The following is a 27082-nucleotide window of genomic DNA, read 5'->3' on the forward strand; positions in this document are numbered from 1 at the left end:
CCAGCAACTCATGGACATAATGCAAGTAGATACCTCCTCATCAATAATAGTTCGGTGAACATTCTTATTGATAGCTTTTACTTGGATTAGGAAAGCTAATTGTGCCGGTAACTGTGGTGAATATCCCGCATAGTTAAAACCCACAAGATTTGAATCCGTAGGATCTATTCTGCCTATTGCTGACAATAAAACCTGCTTTTGGGAGGGATAGTTTTGCAACACCTCGAGTGTCGACATAGAAGAATGTGATTGAGCAAGATCTTCCACTATGTTGTAATTTTGAGCTACTCGAGCCCGAGGGGTGAATGTCGATTTATGCACAACTCCCTTTGGTGGTTTTATTGTCAATTCAGGTATAATAGGTGGAACAACTTTAGATGAAGTCGAAGTCGAATGATTAGGTTGATCAGTGGCCTAATTATTCGACAACGACGGATTTCCATAATCGTTATTTCTTGTTAACACCAAAACTTCATTTTGTGGCTTTGTGATGGATAACATGAGTACTTGGGATGTGGAAGCATGGTCTGTCGCAACCAAATGTGTCTCCAGGGTTGGGAACGGATCAGTCAACACTGTCGATGTGTTTGAAGTCTTTAAAATTTTAGATACCTTAGAGCGATGTGGACAATCTCTTATAAAATGCTCGTCATTACATATCAGACATGGATAATGAGATTTCCTTGCCGAAGTAGAGGAATCAGATGATTTCTCTGGAGGGGAATTTTCTTGTTTCTTTTTGTTTTTCCCCTTTTTCTTGCTCCTTGGTTTCTTTTAATTTTTGCCTTTGTTAGATGAGATGGCATTAATCTCAGAGGCAAGAGTATTTTATGATGCATTGGTAGTTATATTAGAAATAGAAAGATTTTGACCAGATGATCTTCCTGCTGTTTGTGTGCTTGAAGAACCGATCACACCATCGCCGACATGATAGTCCTTACTCGATTATGGAGGAGGGGAACAGTGAAAGTTGGTCAAGGTGCATTGGGAATTTTATCATAAAGCGTGTCGGATTGTGTGTAAATCAAATCCAAGTATTGGGCACGAGTAATAACTTGCTCTTCTGTGACAACTACACCTTTTTCCACATCCTCGGTGATTGATGGCAACAAGGATTTTATGAACCACTCAGCTAAAAGTTGATCAGGAACATATGTCTTAACCATTCGACGATGACGCTACCACTCATGAATATGATCTGATATATGCGTAGCAGTAGTCTGTTTAAAGTTGGTTAGGAGTTCTGTTCCAATCTTGTATCTGATAGGTAACTGGAAGTGGGTCAAAAATGTAGTGGCTAAAGTGGTGAAATTATCGAAAGAAGTTGTTGGTAATTCAATGTACCATTTAGCAGTTGGACCAGTAAGTGTTCTTTGGAAAAGACGAAGTTTGACCGAATCGTCATTTAAGGATTTTGATGAACACCACAAATGAAAGGTCATAACATGATTTGATGGGTCTTCTCTAGGATTTCCATTAAATTTTGGAATGTCAGATGGTAACTTATGCAGAATTATCGGCCACCAAGGTGCATATAAGATTGGATCATTAGTGAGCTGATTTAAATCTGGTAATTCTAAAGTTGCTACAAATAGCAACTGTTGATTCAATTTAGGTTGATGATACCCAGGATATGATGGAATTGCCTGAGAAATAGGTCTTTGCATACCGACATAGAGCATCTGCATTTGGTTACCTTGGTATGGTTTTTGAACAAAACCAGTATAAGGTGGTTGTTCATAACCAAGTTGAATGTGTGGTTGTCGATAGCATGCAAAACCTTGTTGACCAAGACCTTGGTAAGCTTGAGATTGACCAAAACCAGGTTGAACTGTGGAACAAGTCCAAACTTGGGTTGGAATTGCTAGAATTGGGGTTGTTGAAATTGAGGCTGCCACGGTTGTTGAATCAAATGTTGTTGTTGTTGGTATAATTGTTGTTGATTTAATAGTTTTTTTTGTCCAGCAATGAAAGGTTGGCCAGGTTGTGAATAAATTATACTAGTATAAGCCTGGGTCAGTCAAGATAAGGGTATACTAACCTGAGTTTGTTGCTAAACTCCAGAAACAAGTGGTTGTTGTACAACAACTTGAGGAACTTGAACTTCTTGACTTGAAACTTGTGATTGCAAGGTAGAAGGACCAGTTTGTACTGGTTGAGATACAAAAGTTTGAACTTGTGACTGTGGTACAGTAGTAACAACAGGTGTAGTGGGAATAGCTGACACAGTTTGCATTGGTTGTGTTGGATACACAAGCCTTTTTTGAACTGGCATTGTTGGTTGCCATTGAAAAACTCTAATTCCAGATTGACCTAAATACTGTGGGATATTACCATATGGTAGTCCCCCGGAATAAGGAGGATATGGTGAATAAGCATATTTCTCTCCATATGGTGGCAATCTAGTATTTAATGGATACATAGGTCTTTGTTGACCAAATTGCCCAGCTTGATACTGATATGTAGGATCAAACTGTTGAGTTCCCATTAGAGAAGAACCAAGTAAAATTCTGGTTGAGGACATGGGTGATGACCATGGTGTAGAAGCAACCCCTCAGTGGGTTCCAGAAAATGATTGGTAACCAACTGGGACAGAAGATTCACCATACAGGTGCGACTCAGGTGTGGTAGAAAACATCGAAGAAGTTACAACAGAAGATTCTGCTACAGTTGCATCAGATGATACAGTCTAAGATGTTGACGGTTTTTCAGCCATAGTTAACTAACCCAAAAGTTGTCCTAAAGAATCAAAGGGTACTTGAAAAGAAGCAAGATCAAATGAAGCGAAAAAATCAGGAGTATTAGGGTAAAGATAAAGCCTAGTTTCAAAGTGAAACGAGGTTCCAGGTGTGGAATCTTCTTCCAAATCCTCCTCTATAGCAATTAAACCTGGTGGAAGAACTTCACCTTTAGGTCCGTAAAATATTTCTGGTGTTGATGAAGTCGAAGTTTCAACAGTTATTGATGTCTTAGGGGTAACTGGTTGATCATCTTCTGGTAAAGTAACAACTTCTTAATGTTCAAATTCGAAGTCCAGATGTTCAGTTAAATGAACAACAGTTTTAGAAAGAGGTTCCTGAACAACTTCAGGTTCAGATGTAACTTCTGTTTGAACTGGGATAGATTCTGGATTAACTTTTGGTTGAACTGATTCAAGTTCAGAAGTACTTTCTTGTTGAGGAATTTCAAGTTGAGAATCAACTTGTTGTTGAACAACTTCAGTCACTGTTTCACTAGGATCAGTGCTAATGTTCTCAGGTAATTGTTAACCTTCTTCTTCAGTAATGGATGTACCATAAATATTTGGAGTAACTGGAGTCTCTGTACTTACTGAAATAGATGATTCAGGTAACCCAAATGAAAAACTAGGAGTTATTGATGTACTAGACTCAGTTAAGTGAGACCGCTTTGCCTGAATTGGTGTCACTTCGGGAGGCAAATGCATTTTGCTCGTTGTTCTCCACGAATGATGGGTTGAAGTTCCTCCACGATTGCTAATTAATTTTATTATCAAAAAAGAAATAAACAAAAAGGGTATACCAGGCAAAAGATTTACCAAGCAACTGTGAACTACAGAATACCTCCTAGCGAACCAAGAAGTACGGCCAGGAAATCTCCCTGAATGTTGTGTTCAGTGTATCACAGTTTACAAGGCGGTCGACTCAGTTACTTAAGAATGGATAGCAACCTAGAGTTGTCCTCCCATATATACCTGAAGATACGCGGAGGCCTAGTCCGTATAAGGGTTGTCTAATGCAAAACCACACAGTGAGAGCATTCCCATATATTTTACGTACTGTAACACCGCCCTATATACCCGAAGGTACTTGGATGAGCTATGATATACTCACGTACGTGGAATGAGGTATCTCACTCAGGATGTATTGCAGACAATTTAGCAACATCTGCTTTTTTTTACAACGCCAGAACACGTCTCTAGCCTAGAACCACTAAATTTTCTCATTAATGACAATGCTCCATTAGGTAAATTGATGTTTATTTTAAGTTGATATTGCTTAGTAATCTGCCTTTCAAGTTCACCACATGATGTATTCTGAAATTCCTAGGAATGCAACTATCATGATAAGCATTTTTTCCATTCAATTTAACGATGAAAATCCTAGCTACTTAGGGATAGAGCAATCATATTCCTTTTGATCAAAGAGCAAAGATCACAATCTAAATGCAAATTCCCTACACTATTCCTATCATCACACACAAAAATTTTCAATGAAACATGCATGTATTCCTTTTCGATTTCCCTTAATGTGAATTAACAAAAAGGAAAACTAATGCACAATCGATCAATAAACTCTTTTCATAAAAATAATGATTTTGCGACAATTTCTTTTCAAGGAAAGGAAGACTTTACGACACTTTTGTTTTCAAAGAAATGAGGAATTACGACACTTTCAATGAAAAGACTAATCATATGCACACATTAATCAATCAATCTTTCATGAATGAAGACTTTATGACAATTAAATTTTCAAAGGAAAAGATGATTTTACAACACTTTCTTTCGACAAAGATTAATCGATAAAAAAAAACTAACTTTCGACTATAGGTTGAAAATGACAAAGTAAATACATAAGAAAAAATTATCAATCCTAGTCTAAGTAGGGCCAGCTAAGGAGATGAAAAACTATTTTCAGAGACAAGACATCATTGACATTTAGAAAATCATTCAAACAAGAGAAAATTGGCAAAAACTTCAGCTCCTAGATGGGAAACTGACCCTCAAGGGATCAGTGCAGGTTGCAGTGATAGACAGTGCACTTCAGTGCATTGGCTATATGCGGGAAGTGCATTGTAGCACATTATGTCCTTCATTGGGCTGCGTTGGTGACAGTAAGCTAATTTTGAAGGCAATTTGACAGAGTTTTGACTCAATTTTCAATGAAATAAGACTGAAATTCAATCAACGACCACAAGTACAGTATGTAGAAATGTCTTAAGAGGCTGATAAGCTACTAAGATGGATAATCGTCTCCCTAGTGGAGTCGCCATTTTTTTTGGGAAGTTTTAGTGTCTTTGGATAAACACCTAATCCCCTAGACTGGTAGCTAAGTCTAGAACAACAATGCAAAGCATTCTCTACTTTTTCTATAACCAATAGATTAAATAAGATAGTAAAGAAGCCTACCTGAACCTTTCGCTTACTCCTTATCTCCCTTGACCAATTTTGTCGCTCCTTCCCGTACTTAATTCACTTGAAAAGTACCTGCACACAGACAGAAGACAAAAACCGATCAAAGCATATGATAATGATCTATTGATTAAACATAAAATGGAATCAAGTGCATAATACACATATGAAAGCATCAATAAACAATACAAACATATGGAAAAATATTTGAACACTTTATTAGTAAAAGGAAGAGCTATAACCCAATTTGCTTGATTCAGTGTCACTCCTCCAGTTCAATCCCATCCTCTCCTCATAACAAGCAAGACATTTTGACATCATTACAATACTTGAAACCAACTCAAGTCTCATACTAACAGCATCTCCCTATAATTCAATGATTTCCAACCCCTGATCACTTAGATGAGTGGTCTTTTTATAGGTGAATGAAGGAATTTATGTCATAAATGGTGACAATGGATGCCCTCCCGAAATTAGGATTTAGTTCCATGGAGGAAGGGATAAAGGGATTGATATTCCCTAACTCCCTCCCTCATCCAATTTCGAGCCCAAAGGAGTGGATAGCCTTGGGAAACTTCTAGAGGCATCCTATGGATAAGAATATTCCAAACCCCAATGCATATTTCGCCCAGCGCAGGCCAAAGAGGGCTCAAGTGCACTTCAATGCACCCTGGCAGTGTACTAGTTGCACTGTAGTGCACCCTAATAAAGGCCTGCCTGCGCTGATCTTCTTAGAGGCAGTTTTTGGATGATTTCAATCATGGAATCCTTTGGGAAGGAAGCATTCTGATGATTGACTTCATTAGTGCATGTAACAACTGAATTATGGTTTGATGGGCCCTAATAGTACCGATCTGTAAGTCGAGGTTGATGTGCCCAAATGGATCTGTAACAAATATCTTTGGATCAATGGTGTCCAAATGATCACAGATCTTGGATGGCCCTTGGTGTCTAACTTTTGGATGTTGACTCGAAACTTGTCTGACTGAAAGTATAAGAACATGTGAAACAATACTGATGAGTATTTAAATACTCTCTCATTTGGAAATATGATAAATTGTTCATGGATTTTGTCTGCCAAGAACTGAGCAAAGTTGTAAACTGCAGCTGGAGGTTTCCTGGGAAAAAAATACAAAAGGAAAGAAAGTATAACCTCATCCACATGCTCATCAACGGTGTATCCTAGAATACAAGAGAGCATGGTTATAATTTGTCTGGCTCTCTCAGAAAATATGGTGGCAGCATATGGAGAACTATCTGTAGGAGTATGAGACTCTTCTATGATTAAATTCTGAAAGATTTGGGCTTTCTTGGGAAGGTCTAGCTTTGTTTAGAGTTAAAGTAAAGCTTCAATGAAAAGTGAGATCTCATTTGGGCTTGGTTGGATCTGCAGCATTTGATTTATTGAGTCTGCAGTAATTGTGAATAAAACTTGTTGGTCAGGGGAGACTATGGCTCTTTTACTTGGTATATAGCAAGTTTGGCAGAAGTGGATGATTTATGGGAATAAGTGTACCTTTGGGAACAAGTGTTTGGGCAAATTTAATTCCCATAGGTGAATGTCATCATTTTGGTTCAGGAACTTATCTTTAGTCCAACAGTGGAGTCTCAGTAGGTGGTTAGGGGAAACAGTATCCTTAATTTGAAAATCTATGTTGGCTAATGGGAGGTGATCAATATCTAGGTGAGGGGTTTGCAAGGGTCTTACATCCAAAGAGATTTGGGAAGCCATAATTTGTTTTATTCAACTAAATTACTTTTTCTTTGGCTTTAGGAGTAAGGTTAGAAGCTCTGGAACAGTGGGGAAGGTAATTACAGTCTATAGAACAGGGCTTTTGGATGCACAGTAAGGTTTTCTTCAGTTTAGCAAGGCTTTTTTAATTAATTATCTTTTTAATAATTATTGTGCATAGCTTAAATTACAGGGTTGTTCAGGTTCTTTCAAGAATACCTAGAAATTGACGATTTGGTAGATAGACAGGGTTCTGTGGTAGCAGCAGAGGTTTCTAAGGCTTCAATTGTCTATTTTATGCTTCAATTTGGTGTTTGTAGCATCTTTTGGTTGCAAAAGGTGGTTAAAATGGTTGCGCAAAGGTTCAAGGTGTCAAAATTAGTTAATAGAGGTTTTCAGCGAAAAATGAGTGAAAAGAGTGAAAGGGGGCTTTTTCGGCCTTTTAACCAACATCAGTTACATTTTGGAACGAAATTTGGTAAATGAACAGTGGATAGTTTTGTTTTGCGCGGGGAGTCGGTTTTAGGCCATATCGCACTGATTTTGGGTGGAGGGCAGTATTTTTTGCGAGCACATGATATAACTTGGTGTCTTCATATAGTGAAACAATGCTCGGCCAAAACTGCAAATCTCACGTGCTTTTGGACTTTTAACTGCTGGATGATGAAACTGCGTGATATGGATATGCATCGTTGGATCTGGAGGTGGGAGATTGGAGGGCTATCACACGGCAAAGTTGCATGGATGGAGCTGGGGAGTGGGGTCGGGTTTTAATTACAATGAAATGTAATTAATTAAAAAGTAATCACGGGATTTTAATATAAGAAATGGGTTAATAAAGGGTGGGGACCATGGGTTATACGGCGGAGGTTTTAACTATACACCAAGGTTTGGTGAATTAAAAGGGTGTCGGGGAATTATAACGTGGGGGACTTTAAATACATAAAGCGGGAGTATAGGAAATAACTTAGGATAAAGGGGTTTAGTGGGTTTTTAAGGGAAAAGGAGAAATTAATAAGGGAAGAATGTATTATTTTGTGTTGGGAATGGTTTTCACACTAGGGAAACGGGTTTTGGGAAGGGAGAATGATTTTTAAAGGGTAATGTCTAGGGAAACATGTGAAACTAAGGGAGAAAAGGTCAAAATGAAGGGAAAGGGTTTTTACAAGTGTAAATGAAGAGGGAGGGGTGCTTTGGAACGAAGAAAAGGGACAACATTAGGGGATGAAAAGTAATGAAGGGATAATGAGGGGAAATTAATAAACTAAGTATGTGGGGGTCTAGTGAAATGAGGGGAAATTAGTAAATAAGCTTTAGTGAATGTCCTTTCTCTTTGACAATTCTTCATGCACATGAAACATAGGATTAATCATGATGAAGGTGCTTTTGACTTAGCAACCTTGTGAACTTGCAAAACTTCTTCTACCTACCCTTTATTTACCCTAGCATTTTCTCTTCATTCATTGGGTGAATTTGAGCTTGCTGACCCTTCATTTCTTTTTCTTTGATAAGTAAACTCTCTAATTCTAACCTTATAACTTCCAATGGCTCATATTAAACTGATGAGCCCATTATTATTCTCTACCTAACTATTGATCTGCCAAGTTTAAACAGTTTGGCTAGATCTTTATTCTCTATCTATTAACCTGAAACTTAAAGCATAAATTAATCAAGTTTAAACTATTTGACCATCATGGATTGTGGCATTTTTGACAAGCTGCACACAATATTATTTTGCAAAGTAAAGTAAAAAGGAGTGGCATTTGAATTTGCACACTTTCATGATCTATTCTTATCTCTTTTTGGGGTTCATATTCTTTTAGTCCTTTAATTATTCTTTTAGGACTTACCCTCTTTACATTTTTTTTTAATATGGGAAAACATTTTGCAGAAAGAAAAAATATGTACAATATTACAAGACTAACCATAGCCAATTCAAAATTATGAATCATATTATTATAGGACCCTAACACTAAGAAGGGGGAGAAAATTGGTCAATGGACATGATATCATCGTCTCTATTATTAGCATCGTCTTCATTGATCAAATTTTTCATTTTGTCAATTATAATCTTATGTGTTGAGAAGATGGGGATATGATACTAGCATTAATGATAGGTGCATCATTTATGTTTTGTTTGTTAGAAAATTATATATTACAGAGAAATGGAACACATAAAATATTGCAGAAATATAAACACAAAAAAATGCATAAAACAAGAGAGACACAGATATACGTGGTACACCCAGCTTGGGCTATGTCCATAGAGAAACAGTCAGCCCTCCCTTTTATATTATCCATCAAATTGAAGAGATACAACCTATAGCAGATCCGTTGTAATTTCCTCTTCGCTCTCAATCTCATCTCTCTTCCTCACGCAGAATACATATCTACATAGACGCAATACAATTCCCTCATATATAGCGAGGGGTTTCCTTCTAGGGCAAAAAACCCTAAATTAAACATAAATTCTACCATCAGATCTCTGCCTAATGAACGGCCCAGATTGACTACGAAATTACATCATTTTACAAGGCAATTTTACATCTATTTTTAGCTTCGGGGGCACTACCCCTAATCCCCCCGCCAGGGGGGGGCTCCCAAAGGTCACTGTCACCCCCCTGGACCCCCCCTGCAACGAATATTTTATGGGCGACATTTCCACCCCATTACGAACTGGGGTCTAATGCGGCAATACCTTTGAATACAGAAGATAATCAGGCTCCACACCCAACAATCTCCCACTTGGAGACTGATTATAGCAACACCACCGCTTCTTCATTTGTTGGAGAATGACTCCACTTTGGACCTAGTTGTTTCTCATCCTCTTCATCATACTTGAAGACCAATTGAAACTGAGAAGATTCTCAGTTTCTCCTTGGTTACAACTTTTGTTAACATATATGCAGGATTCTGGCTAGTGTGTATCTTTTCCAGCTTCAACTATCCATCTTCCAACGCTAACCTTATGAAATGGTACTTGAGTTGTATATGTTTAGTCTTGGAATGAAATGTAGAGTTCTTTGCGAGATGTATGGCACTCTACCTGTCACTGTATAACCTGTCCAACTCCTGCTTCTTACCCAATTCATCCAAAAACCTATGTAACCAAATCATTTCTTTACTAGCCTCTGTAGCAACAATATAATTTGCTTCTGTTGTTGAGAGTGCAACAACACTTCGAATTTTTGAGACCCAACTTACAATTGTTCCACCTATAGTTAACACATACCCTATTGTTCTCCTCCTATTATCTCTATCACCTGCCATATTTACATCAACATATCCTTGTAGAGCAGTGTTTGAACCACCAAAGCATAATGCTTGATTTGTGGTACCTCTCAAATACCTGAGAATCCACTTCACCGCCATCCAATGTTCTTTTCCTGGATTCTTCATGTACCTACTTACAACTCCCACTGCATGTGCAATATCAGGGCTTGTGTAGACCCATGCATACATTAAGCTTCCAACTGCTGATGCATATGGAACTTTAGACATATGAGCCATTTCTTCCTGAGTCTTGGGACAGTCCTCCTTACTTAATTTGAAATGGCTAGCCAAAGTATACTAACTGGTTTTGCATTCTGCATATTAAACCTTTTCAACACCTTTTCTATGTACTCACTTTGAGACAATGTAAATTTGTGATTATTATTGTCTCTATTTATTCTCATACTAAGGATTTGTTTTGCAGCACCCAAATCCTTCATTGCAAATGAGTTCACCAATTTTCTTTTGAGCACATTTACTTCCTGCATGTTAGACCCTGTAACAAGCATGTCATCTACATACAATAACAATATAATATAGTTGCCATCATTTTGCTTTTTGAGATAAACACAGTGATCAGAGTGACATCTAGTATAACCTTGTTTAGACATAAAACTGTGAAATTTAGATACCACTGCCTTGGAGCCTGTTTTAAGCCATACAAGCTCTTCTTCAACCTTCATTCTAATTTCTCCTTCCCTTTTACCTCATATCCTTGTGGTTGTGGCATATATATCTCTTCCTCCAAATCCCCATGGAGAAAGGTTGTCTTTACATCTAACTGCTCAAGATGCAAATCTTCAGCTGCTACTAGACTTAAAATAGTTCTGATTGAAGTCATTTTAACAACAGGAGAAAATATCTCATCAAAGTCTATAACCTTTTTCTATGCACACCCTTTCACCACAAGTCTAGATTTATACCTCTTTCTACCTCCATCTTCTTCCTTCAACTTGTAAACCCATTTATTCTACAATGTTGTTTTACCTGCAGGCAACCTAACTAAGTCCCAAGTTTGGTTATGTGCTAAGGATTCCATCTCTTCTTTCATGGCTTTCTCCCACTTCTTCCTGGTTTCTACTTGTACTGCTTCTTCATAACATTCTGGTTCACCAGAATCAGTCAAAAATACATAATATAATGAAGGAGAGTATCGTTCAGGGGGTCTACTTATCTGGTAGATCTTCTAACACCACTTCCAGGTGTTTGAGGTGCTTGTTGTTGTTATGGTTGTTGTTCTAGATGTTGATCATTATGATTTTCAAGCAGCATCACTTTTTCTATGATCTCATCAAGCACTGTGTATTCTCTGTTTTCTTTTTCCTGTTTCTTTTCTTGTAATTGATCCTTATACAAAACCTTTTCATTGAATATGACATCTATGCTCCTAATTATTTTGTGTTTTTCATAATCATAAAAATGATAACCAAAATCATTAACACCATATCCAATAAAGGTACATTTCTTTGATTTGCCTCAAGCTTTGTTCTATTTTCTTTATTAATATGGACAAAGGCTTCACAACCAAAAGTCTTTAAAAAAGAGTAGTTTACCTTTTTACTTGTCCATGCCTCCTCTAGAATACCACCATCCAAGGAAATTGAAGGCCCTCTGTTTATTAGATAAACAACAGTATCGACAGCATCTGCCCAAAATTATAAAGGCAATCTTGCATGCGATCTCATGCACCTTGCACACTCCATGATTGTCATGTTCATCCTTTCTGACACACCATTTTCTTGTGGTGTTCCTGTAACTGTCTTCTCTCTGCGAATTTCATTCTCTAAACAGTACCTATCAAACTCTTTGCTGCAATATTCACCTCCATTGTTAAATCTAAGACACTTCAACATTTTTCATGTCTCATTTTCAACTAAAGCTTTCCATTTCGTGAAAGTATCAAATACATCGTATTTATTTCAAATACAGTAAATCCAGGTTTTTCTGGTTGCATCATCAATAAAAGTAACATAATAACAAGAGCCACAAAGAGATGATACCTGAGCAGGTCCCCATATATCTGTATGCACAAGCTCTATTTGTTTTCTCTTCTTTTCTTTCCCAACTCTGATGAATATGACTCTCTTCTGTTTTCCATAAACACAATTCTCACAAAATTTTAAATCAACATGCTTCAAACCTAGCAACAAATTTCTTGAGTGAAGGATCTGCATCCCCTTCTCACTCATGTGCCTAAGCCTATGATGCCACAATGTCGTATCTTCTCCTATAGAGGTAAAAGCATTAACAGAATTAGAAATACCATTACATAAATACAGTGTACCAACCTTTTCTCCTTTTGTTATTACCAGGGATCCTTTAGTGACCTTTCAGGTTTTATCTGTAAAAGTAGTCACACATCCTTCACCTCCCAACTATTCTGTTGAAATAAGATTTTTCTTAAGATCTAGAACATGCCTTACCTCCTTCAATAGCCATTGATTTCCATTCTGTTGTTTTATGAAAACTGTACCCATTCCAATGATTTTACATGGTTTATCATCACCCAACCGAACCCATCCAAAATCTCCTTGAACATAATCATGAAAATGTTTCCTATCAGGTGTGGCATGGAATGAGGCCCCTGAATCTACCACCCAGGCATCAATAATATTTTCTAAAGAGAATCAAAGCATCTTGCAACACATCACCTATCACATTCGCTTCATGATTGTTTTCTTGTTACGCATCTCCTTCTTTTCCCTTCCGAGACTTGCAGTCTTTCTTCAACTGTCCTTTCTTCCCACATTTTTAGCACACTATCCTCGATCTGGACTTAGATCTGCCTTTCCTTTACTTATTACGATATCCTGGGCTCTTTCCTCTTTCCATTTTTCTTACCCTAGTCTCTGTAGTCAAAGCATTACCTGATGTCTCACCAGAACTTTTCCGTCGCATTTCCTCGCTAAGGATTGCACCGACAACATCATCAAACTTTAAAGTATTAGATCCACGAACAGAGTTACTAATGGCCATAACTAAACCATTCCAACTTTCTGGCAATGAGCACAGAAATAACAAAGCCCTAACTTCATCATCAAAAGTTAACCCTACAGAACTTAACTGACTGGTAACTATATTAAATTCATTTAAATTATCAACAACAGATCCACCTTCTGACATTTTCATATTAAATAAACGCTTCATAAGAAATACCTTATTTGAGGCCGAGGGTTTTTCATATATTTTGGCCGATGTCGACATTAAACCCTATGTTGTCGTTTCCTTTGAAATATTAAACACTACCAACGCCGCTAGGCACAGCCGTATTGTTCCAAGTGCCTTTCTATTGAGAATATCGCATTTTTTGTCTGTCATACTCGTCAGCTTCTTTGCCTTTCTGCTCAATGGTTGGTACAAATCTCTCTGATACAGATAATCTTTCATCTACATCTTCCACAGCTAGTAGTTTTGGCCGTTAAATTTTTCGACCCTAAACCTACCATCTTCCACCATTGCTCCCACTCGAACCAGGAACCCTTCTCTCCTGCAAGTTTATCAGCCAAATAGACCTTCAGCTCTGATACTAGTTGTTAGAAAATTATATATTATAGAGCAATGGAACACATAAAATATTGCAGAAATATAAACACACAAAAAGACGCATAAAACAAGAGAGACACAAATATAAGTGGTTCACCTAGTTTGGGCTACGTCCACAGAGAAACAGCTAGCCCTTCCTTTTATATTATCCTGAAAACTGAAGAGATACAACCTACAGCAGATCCGTTGTAATTCCCTCTTCGCTCTCAATCTCCTCTCTCTTCCTCACTCAGAATACATTTCTACATAGACGCAAACAATTTCCTCATATATAGCGAGGGGTTGCCTTCTACGGAAAAAAACCCTAAATTAAACATAACTTCTACCGTCGGATCTCCGCCTAATGAATGGCCCAGATTGACTACGAAATTACAACATTTTACAAAGCAATTTTACATCTATTTTTAGCTTCAGGGGCACTACCCCCGATCCCCCCGCCAAAGGGGGCTCCCAAAGGTCATAGCTGCCCCCCCCTGGACCCCCCCTACAGCAAATATTTTACGGGCGGCGTTGCCGCCCCATTACGAAATAGGGTCCAATGCGGCGATACCTTGGAATACAGAAGGTAATCAGGCTCCACACACAACATTGTTGGCACTGCATCATTTGCTCATATTCTCAGCATATAACATTGTGATCGAGTAGGGGCTCCTAATAATCGTAGGGCTTCCCTTCAAATCGTTTTGGTGCATTTGGATCATAATACATCGGCAAACAATATAAGACCTTGTTCATTGTATATATTACTTTAACTCTTCTCCGAATTAATAGCATGGCATTATCTATTGCTGGTGTGATTGTTGTGAAATTAATTTTAATTTATTATTATTATTATTATTATTATTATTATTATTATTATTATTATTATTATTATTATTATTATTCTTTCTTGGTAGCTTTGATTGTGTGAAAGATGGGATTCAAAGAAAGATTGGCATTGTTCACTATTGGGTTGTAAAAGCTATTCTAGACTAATTTTCTTTATTAATGATGAAAAAAAAAAAACTAACAGTTGTGTAAATTAGTACATATTTTCGATATCAGAAGAAACTTTGGCTTCATTAACTTCTGGCTTGAGTTGAGAAGGGGGATAACATTGGTCAATGGCCATGATCTCATCATCTTTGTCATTGGTGTCCTCTTCGTTGATAAAAATTTTCATTTTGTCGATTATAATGTTATGTGCAAAGAAGATGGGGATATGATACTAGCATTAATGACAGGTGCACCATTCCTCGGTCTTTGGCACAACATCATATGCCCATATTCTCAACACATAACATCGTGATCTAGTAGGCGTTCCTGATAATGGTAGGGCTTATCTCTGGTGTCTTTTGGTGCAAATGGATCATAACACATAGGCAAAAAATATAAGCTCTTGTTCATTGTAGATATTTCTTTAACTCTTCTCTTAATTAATAGCATGTCATTATCTATTGTTGGTGTATTGTTGTGTTGCTCAGTTTCTTTGATAGGTTCATTCTATTTGTTGTAGTTCTATAGTTGTAGCAAATTCACAGGACTTGTTATTTTCGGTAGGCGATTATTACATTGTGATGACGATAATATATTATTTTAATATGTTCTTAGCATCTTTTGTTGATTATAATGTTATGTGTTGAGGATATGGGGATATCATATTACAATCAATGACAAGTGCATCATTTCTAGTTTGTTCGTACTACATCATATGCCCATATTCTCCGCACAGAACATTGTGATGGAGTAGGGATTCTCTTCGGAGTGTTTTGGTGCACTTGGACCATAGAAAACTAACAAACAATATAAGATTTTGTTCATTCTATATATTCCTTCAGCTCTCATCTGTATTATTAAATTTCCATTATCTATTGCTAGTGCGATTGCAGAAATTGTCATTTTTGGTAGATAGTTTTTGCACTCACTTTATTATTAGTACTTGCAAATCGATATCGATACACTTATGTGTGAAATTTGCATGAAATCTTTTTAGTTCAATTCAAAAGGATAACTCACATGTCGAATTTCTCAAATATATAGCAATCAATTCATTTGTGATTATTGTATCAATTATGGTAATTGTTTCATATTTCGTGAGATTTCTTACCATCAATTTCGCTGACTTTTCGTCGTCAATATTGCATTGAAGGCGTTGCGACGATTAAAAATCTAGACTAGATAACAATGTATCTAGATAACGATGAGGAAGATTAAACCGTGATTATGAAATAATGTCGGTTGCTTTATTTTAATTCAATTTTCATTTATTATTATTATAGAAATTATGGTAATTAATTCGTATTCGGATACCAATTGCATTAAATAACTTATTGTCACTTCTCATGTTTGGACGTGGTCAATATTGCATTGATAACAGTGTATCTAGATAATAATGAGGACAATTAAACTGTGATAAGGAAATAACATCGGTTACTTTGTTTCAATACAATTGTCATCTCTCTACGAGTAGAAATATAAGTTTCTCTTCTTGAGGAGCAAAAGTCGTGGTCAGTTGAACGTTGGTTGTTTTCCAGATAAATGATATATTGGAAAAGACATTTTTTATTTTCAATTGAGCCTAGATGGCATCTCCAATCTATGTTTGTGTTTTATACGATATTTAGAGATGCCATTTAGGCATAATTGAAAGTCGAAGGTGTGTTCATCTATGCTTTGTCATTCTAAGCAAATTCCTTATTTTGCATAGATCTAGAGCTTTATGCAATTGATTTTCTGGTTATGTATTATAAGGTTGCTCTGCTGGTAGTGGTGTTCGTTCTCAATGTCGTTTAGCCCTATATTTCTTGTTTTTGTGTATAACGAGCACGTGTAATTATTTTGCGAGTGAGGTAGAAACATATGAAGTTAAATAAATATGAAATTGTGTGATACATTGTATCGAATGAGTGATGTCAAGTGGGTTTTGTTGTTTAAAAATCAGTATTATGCAGAAGAAAAGTGTGTGGGAGACATTAGGGGAATTTTGAGGTCTGAAATGGGCCTCCTAAGGAAATTATAAAATAATAGTGGAAATAATAAAATAAGAATAGATTACATCATCAAATCTTAAAGGGAAAAAAGAAAAAACTATTTTTTCAACTCATTAACGTCCCTATGGGTTTGCTCAAATTTCGAGTGGAAACACTCGTTGGATGCAAAATTTGATTCCTCATCCAAGGAGTACCCATGTTGCATATTTTCGATGGACCATGCAACACAAAAAATGAAAAATACATGAAAAATGTGATTGCAATCACGTTTTTTCATGTATTTCTCATTTTTCATGTAGTAGGGTCCATCGAAAGTATGCAACATGGGTACTCCTTGAATGAGGAATTAAATTTTGCATCCAATGAGTACTCCCACTGAAAATTTTACTAAAACTTAGGGAGATAAGTTAAAAATATGAGTTGAAAAAATAGTTTTATTATTTTATTATTTTTTAATATTTTTACTTTTTCACTCCAAAAATGGTGAATCATCCCCCATGGTTGACATCATCATCTTGAATCCTATTTGTTCTTATAGAGCTTATTTTGGTTGTACATTTTTATTAGGAGGCCCATTTTAGTCCTCAAAATTCCCTAATCACTGTGCAAAGGGTTCCTAGAAATTTTAATTCTAATTTCTGATTGGCCTAGCATCTTCTGATGGGACTTAATTCCCCTGGTGGAGAGCGTTTATTTTTTGTATTTGTCAGTACCTGAAAATTGATTTAAAACAAACAAAAAAATATTTTCTAATTGGCCATTTTTTCAATGAGTGCTCTGACATTAACACTGACACAATTATGGTATTGCTTCTCCCCATGATTACAAAATTGGCACAATTGCAGGTCCTTTGTGTAGGCAAGGGGTAGTGGCAGCAGGCTACACAAGTCATTTTGCACAAATATTTTTACAAATTTCCAGATCGTATATCATATCATTGTTTATGGAGGACGAGGTATGTGTGGGAAAATGGGGAATATTATCATGTTTCATTGTGCGGAGCTTTTACTGTGCAGATTACGAAGTTTGTGCAAGAGAGCAGTTGCGTAGAGATTTATATTTTAGAGTTATGTATCTTTACAAAATGATTAATATTGTTAATTTCAATGTTCTGATTTTTCCAGAATATGAAGTCTTGATCTACTTTATCAGATCAACATCAGGGAGTGCTTGTTGATCTCTTTTAGAGGAATTTTGAGGTCTAAAATGGGCCTCATAAGGAAATTATAAAATAATAGTGGAAATAATAAAATACGATTAGATTACATCACCAAATTTTAAAAGGGAAAAAATAAAAATAAAAAACTACTTTTTCAACTCGTATTTTCAACTTATCTCCCTATGGGTTTACTCAAATTTCGAGAAGAAACACTCATTGAATGCATAATTTGATTCCTCATCCAAGGAGTACCCATGCTGCATACTTTTGATGAACCCTGCTACATGAAAGATGAGAAATACATGAAAAATATGATTGCAATCACATTTTTTCATGTATTGGTCCATCAAAAGTATGCAAGATGGGTACCCCTTGGATGATGAATCAAAATTTTCATCCAACGAGTACTCCCACTCGAAATTTGAGTAAAACCTTAGGGAGATAAGTCGAAAATATGAGTTGAAAAAGTAGTTTTGTTATTTTTTAAACTTTTTATTTTTTTACTCCAAAAATGGTGAATCATCCCCCATGGTTGACATCATCATCTTGAATCTTATTGGTTCTTATAAAGTTTATTTTTGTTGTACATTTTGTTTAGGAGGCCCATTTTACACCTCAAAATTCCCCTAATGCAAGTTCAGTCTAGCTAAAATTTAATAGGTCAAACTCGTACAATGGTGGTTGTGCGGAGAAAGCGTGTAGTTGTTCGAAGGTGATTATACAAAGGAAGTGTCTATAGAAGAAGCATGTGCGGAGGAAGTTGTGTGGAGACTAGCGTTAATCAATTAATTTAGTATTGTTCTAAGAATTAGTGTTATAATGAATCTTTGCAGAGGACGGGTATGTGCATGAGATTTCTTTGTGCAAAGATTTTACTGCCTTAAGATTTGTGGAAAAGACAAAAATAGGACGGGGTATTTTCAGGAGAAATATGATTATGTATTTTATGAAGGTATGTGCGGAAGAAGAAATGTGTGCAGAGGAAGTTGTGAGGAGATAGACTTTAATCAATTATTTTAGTATTTTTCTGAGCATCAGTCCTAGAATTGAATCTTTGTAGAGGACGGGGTATGTGCGGAGATATTACTGTGTTGCTATTATATGGAAAAGACGAAATTAGGATGTGGTATTTTCGGGAGAACTATAATTATGTATCGTATGAAGGTATGTGTAGGAGAACAAGGAATATTATTATCTTCTATTGTGTTGAGCTTTTATTGTGCAGAGATGGTATATGTTTGTCGATTTCTCGAACAAACCGAATATTTTTACAAATTTTCAGATTGTATATTGTGTGAATGTTTACGAAAGGCGAAGTATGTGCAGGAGAACAAGGAATATTATTATGTTTCATTACGTGGAGATTTTATTGTGCAGAGTACGAAGTATGTGTGGGAGAGAAATTGCGTAGAGATTGATCAGGATGGGATATGAAGTTTTTGCAATAGATTTCATTGTGGGGAGCTTTTATTAGGACTAAGTATTTCTGGGGCAGCTGGGGGTGCATGTGGAAATTAATGAAGATGGGGTATGTTTGTTGATTTTTCGAACAAATCTAATACTTTTACACATTTCCTGATGGTATATCATATAAATGTTTACGAAGGACGAGGTATGTGCAGGAGAGCGAAGAATATTATTATGTTTCTTTGTATGGAGATTTGTTGTCGACGAAGTATGGTCTGGGGAGAAATTGGATAGAGGTTTGATTTTAGATCTATGAGCGGAGAATATTGTTGTGTGGAGTACGAAGTATGTGCGGGAGAGAAATTGCATAAATATTTTCTTTTAAAACTATGAAATCTTTGCAGAGGATGGGGTGTTTTCTGAAGAACATAATAATTAAAGTTGTTAATTTTCATTGTGTGGTTTTTTTACTGTGGGTTTGTGTAGGACAATGGGTGGTGCATAACGCAATTTTGTAATTCTGTTTTTTTCCATATTTAGTAACATACAATCACTTGCACTTAGCTATTTGTGTACTCAGTAATGCTTTACAAATACTCATTTACGATTGACTATTGTAACTTCTATGACTTACAATATAAGTTATTTATTTTCTGAACAAATCTAATACTTTTACAAATTTCTTGATTGCATATCGTATGAATGTTTACGGAGGATGGTGTATGTGCAGGAGAGAGGGGAATATTATCGTGTTTCGTTGTACGAATATTTTATTTTGTGGAGTACGAAGTATGTGCGGGGGGAAATTATGTACAGCTTTGATTTTAGAACTATGAATCTTTGCAGAGGATAGGGTATTCGCGGGAGAACATAGTGACTAAAATTGTTAATTTTCATTGTGTGGAGTTTTTACTGTGTGTTTGTGCGGTTTAATGGGTGGTGCATAAGCAATTTTGAAATTTTGTCTCTTTTCAACGGTTTACAAATGCGCATTCACAATTGACTATTGTGACTTGTATGACTTAAAATATAAGCTTTAATATGAGTTTCACACAAGGAAAACCTTCATATAATAAAAATAGGTTTCTATCTTCAGTAGGAGTTATTTAAATACATATTTTCTTTAAGTAAACAAATTATATATGTCTATAAGCAAATTACTTACAAAAATTGATTTACACTTAAGCATTACAAAATGAAATATCGAGCTTTTTCGTAGTGTTTCGAATTATGCGAGTGCTTTGACAGTGTTTTATTGCTATGAACGGGACATTTCATTGTGCGCAGCTTTTAGTTTTCTTAGCTTCCTATTGGAAACTTTATTCAGTAGGGATAAAATTAGGACACAATTTTTTTGGGAGGACAAGGGGTGCATATAGAAATTAATGTTAATTTTTTATTATTATTCTTTTTGTGGAGCTTTGGTTGAGTGATAGATGCGATATGTTTTTTGATATATAGAAATACATATAAATGTGATGTATGGAAATTAATTTTTATTTTCAAATTCAGTGACAACTCAGAATTTCGAAGAAATATTGCCATTGTTCACTATTGGGTTGTAGAATATATTCTAGACTTATTTGCTTTATTAACAATGAAAACAAAAAACAAAAAAAACTAACAACTGTGTAAATTAGTGCATATTTTCGATATCAAAAGCGACTTTGGGTTCATTAATTTCTGGATCGAGCTGAGAATGGGGAGAACGTTGGTTAATGGCCATGATATCATCATCTATGACATTGGCATCCTCTTCATTGATCAAATTTTTCATTTTGTCAATTATAATGTTATGTCCATAGAAGATGAGGAAATGGTACTAGCATTAATGGAAGGTGCATCATTTATGGTTCGTTGGCACTGCATCATATGCTCATATTCTCAGCATGTAACATTGTGATCGAATAGGGGCTCCTGATAATCGCGGGGCTTATCTTTGGAGCGTTTTGGTGCATTTGGTTCATAACACATTGGCAAACAAGATAAATTCTGGTTCGTTGTAGATATTGTTTTAACTCTTCTCCAAAATAATAAAATGGAATTATCTATTATTGGTGTGATTTTGCATTACTCGGATCTTTTGTTGGGTTCATTCTATTTGTTGTAGTTTTATAATTGTAGAAAAGTCAAAGGACATGTTATTTTCGGTAGATGATCATTACATTGTGTTGAGGATAATGTAATTTGTTGAGCATCTTTTGTGTATTATAATGTTATGTTTTGAGGATATGGGGATATGATATGTTATGAGCTGAGGATATGGGGATATGATATGTTATGTGTTGAGGTCATGTTGCATGCAAGGAAAACCATGCACCATGCAAGATAAAGCTTGATCAAGTACGAAAGAAGACATGGCACATGTGAGGACAGTGTAACGGCCTTGGTGAAAATTCCATGTAATAAAATTTAAAAATAATAACGATGATTGATGGGACACTTATTCCAAGTTGAATGTTGGGAAAGACATCCTAGGGGTGTTCATTTGGTTGTTTATGGCTAAGGAAATTGGTAAAGGCAATGGCTAAGGCTTTGGAAAGGCAAAAATGGAATTTTTGGCACATTTATTTATGAAAATAATGGCAATTAGGAGAAATTGGAGGTGAAAGGTCACAGGTTGTATGTGAGGAGGAAAATGAAGAAAATAGAGGCCTCAATCATAAAAAGGCTTATGAGTATCAATTGGTAACATTTTGGCAGTTCAGTTTTGGAGCTCTCTCATTATTCTCTCTCTCTCTCACTCTTGGACACTTAGAGTTTTCTTGGAGCATTTTGGCATTGGATCGAGAAAGGCAAAGAAGGAAATAGGAAGAAAAGATCAAGCAGGGAAAGGAAGGATCAAATAGCTACAGCAAGATTCTTTGCAGGTTTCGATTTACATGTGTATTTCCCTTGCTAGATTCGGAATGCATGGTGTTGCATGTGGTTGTTTTCTATCATGGCATGGGTTTTTCTAGGTGTGACAGTGTTTTCATCCTAGCCTTGCCATTTCCTAATAACCTTGATGAGATGGGTTCTCATACTTCGGTTGAGATGGATTGTTGGATGGATTCGAAGCTCAATGGGGTGGAGCTCCGAAATCACAAACACTTGGCCTAGTGGTCCCTAAACTGGACTGTGGATCATGGTAACTCCACTAGCCTAGTAACCCCTGATCTAGACTGTGGGTTGCGGTAAAGCCAGGATTGTGTGCCTCGATGGGCCTAGGAATCCTTGTCAGTGAATGGCGGGATATACGATAAATCCAAGAGGTGGATTTCTCTCTGTTGGGCCTAGTGGTCCCAAGATGAGATGTACGATAAAGCCTAGAGACTGGGTCTCGATGTAGGGCCTAGTGATCCCTTGATGGGACTGTGGATTACGATAGATCCTCGGAAACTAGGAGGCACTCAAATTTCTCATGGCATAGGTTGAGAACTCTGGTAGCATCCATGCTTGTTTGGTTCTTTTCGGTTGGTTATGAGTCCCACATTCATTCTTAGAATATGGCATGGCGGTGATTGGCTAAAGAGAGACTTGGCTCAACCAATCTATGGCCTGGTGGAACATGGTAGTCCCATCTCTGGTTGGTTTTTGCATTCATTTATGAGAAATTCATTCCCTTAGTTTTCATGTGTAAATGTATTGGTTTATATGTGGATTTTATTACTGATATATTTATGGTATTTATGTTTTTACTATGATCCTTATATGTATGTTTTATGACATCATCTATGTATGAATCTTAGTATGTTTTTACTTGTAAATGAATGGACAATGTATCTATGACCTAATAGATTATAATGCAGCAAAAGACATGAGGGAAAAAATGGTTCTTGGTGATTCTCATATAAGTATGAGATCCTTATGCTTAATTTTGTTGTTTACACCTATAGATTACATGTTTGTGATATGTTTGAATAAATGTTTGTCATGGCTAGTAGAGGTTTGGTTAAGGGCTTGTTTAAATAATTGCTTCTACTTCATTGTTTCCCTTTTATTTTACTGCTCTTAAGATATCATTCCATTCTAGGCAACGACCTGGGCTCTAGGCTGGAAAAAGCGGCTCAAAGCCTGGGGACGTTGGCATAGAACTGGACAAATTGGTCCTTGGATGCTAGCATGCAAGCCTATGAGAGTGTCCATAGGGAAAGTGATCAGAAGTTTCAGTGGAACCCAAGGGCAAGCTGCCTGAAATGTTGGCATGGTTATCAGGGGTCCATGTGGAAGGTATGTTTGTTGTGTTTCCATCGATTCCATTTCCTTAAGGTCACATAGGAGGTCAAATCCAACCATAGTAGCTTCTCGTCGCATGTTTACCCTAGTTGGATAGTTACTTGGGTAGATGTGGGAAGAGGGTGTTACTGAGTAGTATCATAGTATGGTTCACCCCTCGGACTAGATGGATTGTGTGCTGGTCATGCATGCATGTCAGTTGCATGGGTGTCTCTCACTTGCATTCCATGTGTTTGTTGCATTGCATAATGTTGATCATGGTTGTAGTGATTTTGTCATGAGGAACTTGATGTTGTTGTTGTGGAGTGCATCGTCATGAGTGTATGACTTCCTACGTGTTGTTATATGTCGCTTACATGTTTTTATATGTTGCTTACATGTTGTTATATGTCACTTGGTTACATTCTTGTATGTTTGGTTACATTCTTGTATGCTTGGTTACATGTATCATTCTTGTAGGTTTCATTACAGGTATTGCTCGCTTATGCTTGATTGCATGCATCCATGTGTGTGTGTGGTTGCTTATGCATTGCTTATGCATGTTGATGTTTGTATGCGTCCATGTGTACAGTAGCGTAATGGTTGTTTTTGTCATGCATGAGGTCATGGTATGTTTAGTCGATATGGTAATGCATTGATGATTGGACTCTAACTAGAATGATGTTTATGTGTTCATGTATTGATGTGTATATGTCTATATGTTGTTATGATTATGTTATACATGTATCACATTGATTTGGATGATCTTGTAGACAAGGTAACCTCCCCAAATTATACTAAAGTACGTTAGTTTGTTATGATTTGGTTTATCTGACATATTATGCCTTGCAGGAAACAAGGTCAAAATGAATAGCAATATAGTAGACTACAAGGAATATCCCTATGAATCAGATGAGAAGCATAGTGGGAACTCTTCTCATTTGGTAGATAAATTGAGAAAATTGAAGGAATAAATAAGGAGTTGTAAGACAGACAATGGCAGGAACATACATGCACAAGAGAAACAAGTAGAGGTTAATACAATACTTCTTCAAAGTTTGTTAGAATTTTAGCGACAAGGGCCACTTTGGATCAGCCATGGATAGGAGGACATAACTAATGGTGCATATGGTAGTAGGTCTCCTAGTAGACACAGATTAGATAGAGCTGACACAATGAGAGATGGCAGGTTGTTGGACACTCTGAATAGGAGGGGTGATGAGTACAAGTACTATTCTAGTTATGGTTCTGACAAACATCATGATTGTCATCGTTATCATCCTTATAGGAGAAGTGATAGAGGATACTTGCTAGATGAATTTAAGAAAGAAACTCCACCTACTTTTGATGGATATGTGAAGAAGATGGAAGATCTAGAGGCTTGGATACTTGGGATGAACAAATTCTTTAAGTTGCATTAGTAAACAGATAACATGGAGGCCAGAATAGCTATCTTCATCTTGAAAGGTAAAGCAGACATTTGGTGGGAATATGTGAAGCGAGTTAGAGACATTAGGATGGATGACTTGAGTTGGCAGGAGTTCAAGAGGCTTTTCAGGAAGAAGTACTTATCAGAAAGGTACTACGATAGCAAGGCCAAATAATTCTATGAGCTAAAGATGGGGTCAATGACAGATGAAGAGTACACGACAAAGTTTCCGGACCTATTGAGGTATGTACCGTATCTTATAGATGAGAAGGCTAAAGTTCAATGATTTGCCGGTGGTTTTCCATTAGCATTTAGAGATCATATTGAGTATGATGAGCCTCAGTCACTTGAGGAATTCATTGGGAAATTAAAGCATTGCTATGAATAATCAAAGCGTAAGAATGAATATCAACAAGGATGGAAAGGGAAAGACAAAGGTAAAGGTAAATGGCAGCCTAAGAGAGCAAGGCCTCAAAATGTAGAGGAGAAAGAAAATGTGGCACCTCAAAAGAATTTTAATGTGGCTAGACAGGGACATGGATCACAGTAGCAGCATAAAGGAAATGGTACTCGATGGTTGTAGTGTTAGACATGCGGTGAGGAACACCTTATGAGATATTTTCCAGAGAATCAAGGCGGTAGGCCTAATATATACAGTGCACAATAGGCACAGACTGTTGGGGATGTTGGGAAGAGAATTCCTTGTATTTATGCACCCATGGAAAACAGATAGGCAAAGCACCAGGCATATATCATTGACATAGACGGTAAGATTTTTCATCAAGTTATTTCTATTTTGATTGACCCTAGATCTAATTATAACTATATTAGTCCCAAGTTGGTGGATAAGGGTGATTTGAGTAAGGAATTGCATGCAGAATATTGGTTAGTGCAATTGGCTACAAGCATAAAGAAGTGAGTTCAATTGAAAATACCAGCAAGAAATGCTAAAAATAGCATTGTTATAGATAGCATTTTGGGATACATTCCAATTTTAATTAGTCCCTAAATTAAAATAGTGAATTAAAATTCGAATTTGAGCTCAGTAGTTGTTTTTAAAATAATTAATTAATTCATCTTGAGTTAATTAGTTAGAGAAAATCAAACATGAAGTCTGTGTGAAGACATGCAACAGTTATCGCCTTGATTGAGGAAGTTATCCCTTAATTAAGGAGATCAGGATGAGTTATACTTTGAGTTGTAATTAGTTAGCTCAGTTAACTGAGTTAAGTCCAGTTAGATTAGTTCCAACAGTTTTTGGAACTAATTGTGATTTCAGTTAGTCAATGCATGCATGCATGCAACTAGTGTACTTCAGATAACTAAATATTCTCTCATAAATAACTCATGCATGTCAGTTCAGACAGAGACCCAGTTGAGATCAAAGGATGGGACAGTGTATTATCAGTTGCAGGAATATTCCCATGAGGATATCTCTTGCATGCATAAGGAATTCTTTCCTTGAGGATTGCATGGTTATTTCAGAGGTTAGTGAGTAGTGTGTGAGGTAATTACACACAGATGGCAGCTTGAGGACCCGGGAGAAACTGCGCAAGGAAATAGGAGGCTTGGAGGACTGAAGGAAGGCATATGTGTTTTATATTCTGTCTATGAGTAGCAATGAAGGACCGTACTGAGAGCTGGATAGCTTGTGAGCTAAAACTTTGTGTAATCCTGAGATATTTCCACTTGTATGATAATACAGATAGCAGGGTTTTTAGCTGAGTCTTTCCCCAGAGTATTCTTCTATGTTTCATGTGTGATTGAATATTCTTCTCTGTTATATGTGTTTTGTTTGATCTTGCTCAAATCGATTAAGCTTCTGTAAGTTTGATTGTAGAAGTAGATTAAGTATTTTGCTTTAGTACATTACATAATCAGTTTAATCTACGGTGAAATTTCTACATGGTATCCGAGCAAAGGTGATCAAATCAGAGAACAATATACAAAGAAGGGAGAAGTTCGAAGGTTGAAGTTCTTGATTATAGAAATCGAATTCTTATCACATCTCAAAGTTCACCAATGGCGTTCAATGGTTTGAGACTCGAGTATGCCCTGGATGGCAGCTCAAATTATATAGCCTAGAAGGACGCATGGAAGTGGTATTAGAGGACAATAGTTTGAAGGACTTCATTGATCAAGAAGTCCCCAAGCCAGCAGCAGCTAATGCCCAAGAATTGGCAAAATGGAAGAAACATGTGGCTAGAGCGAGGAGAATTCTTCT

At 36.6% G+C, this 27082-nt stretch overlaps 1 long non-coding RNA gene across 1 annotated transcript in view; it reads right to left on the minus strand.

Annotated features, from left to right (window-relative positions):
* Nucleotides 1–5142: 5142 nt before the first annotated feature.
* The window catches only part of LOC149262879 (uncharacterized), a 74646-nt gene continuing 52706 nt past the window's right edge, over nucleotides 5143–27082 (minus strand). Inside the window, exon 2 of the long non-coding RNA XR_016249590.1 lies at nucleotides 5143–5224. This is a non-coding gene — a long non-coding RNA (uncharacterized LOC149262879). The remainder of the gene's footprint in view (nucleotides 5225–27082) is intronic.

The sequence above is a fragment of the Pinus tabuliformis genome, chromosome 6 (assembly GCF_031772625.1).
Source record: "Pinus tabuliformis cultivar Carrire ecotype Pingquan chromosome 6, CPIR1, whole genome shotgun sequence".
Lineage (NCBI taxonomy): Eukaryota > Viridiplantae > Streptophyta > Pinopsida > Pinales > Pinaceae > Pinus > Pinus tabuliformis.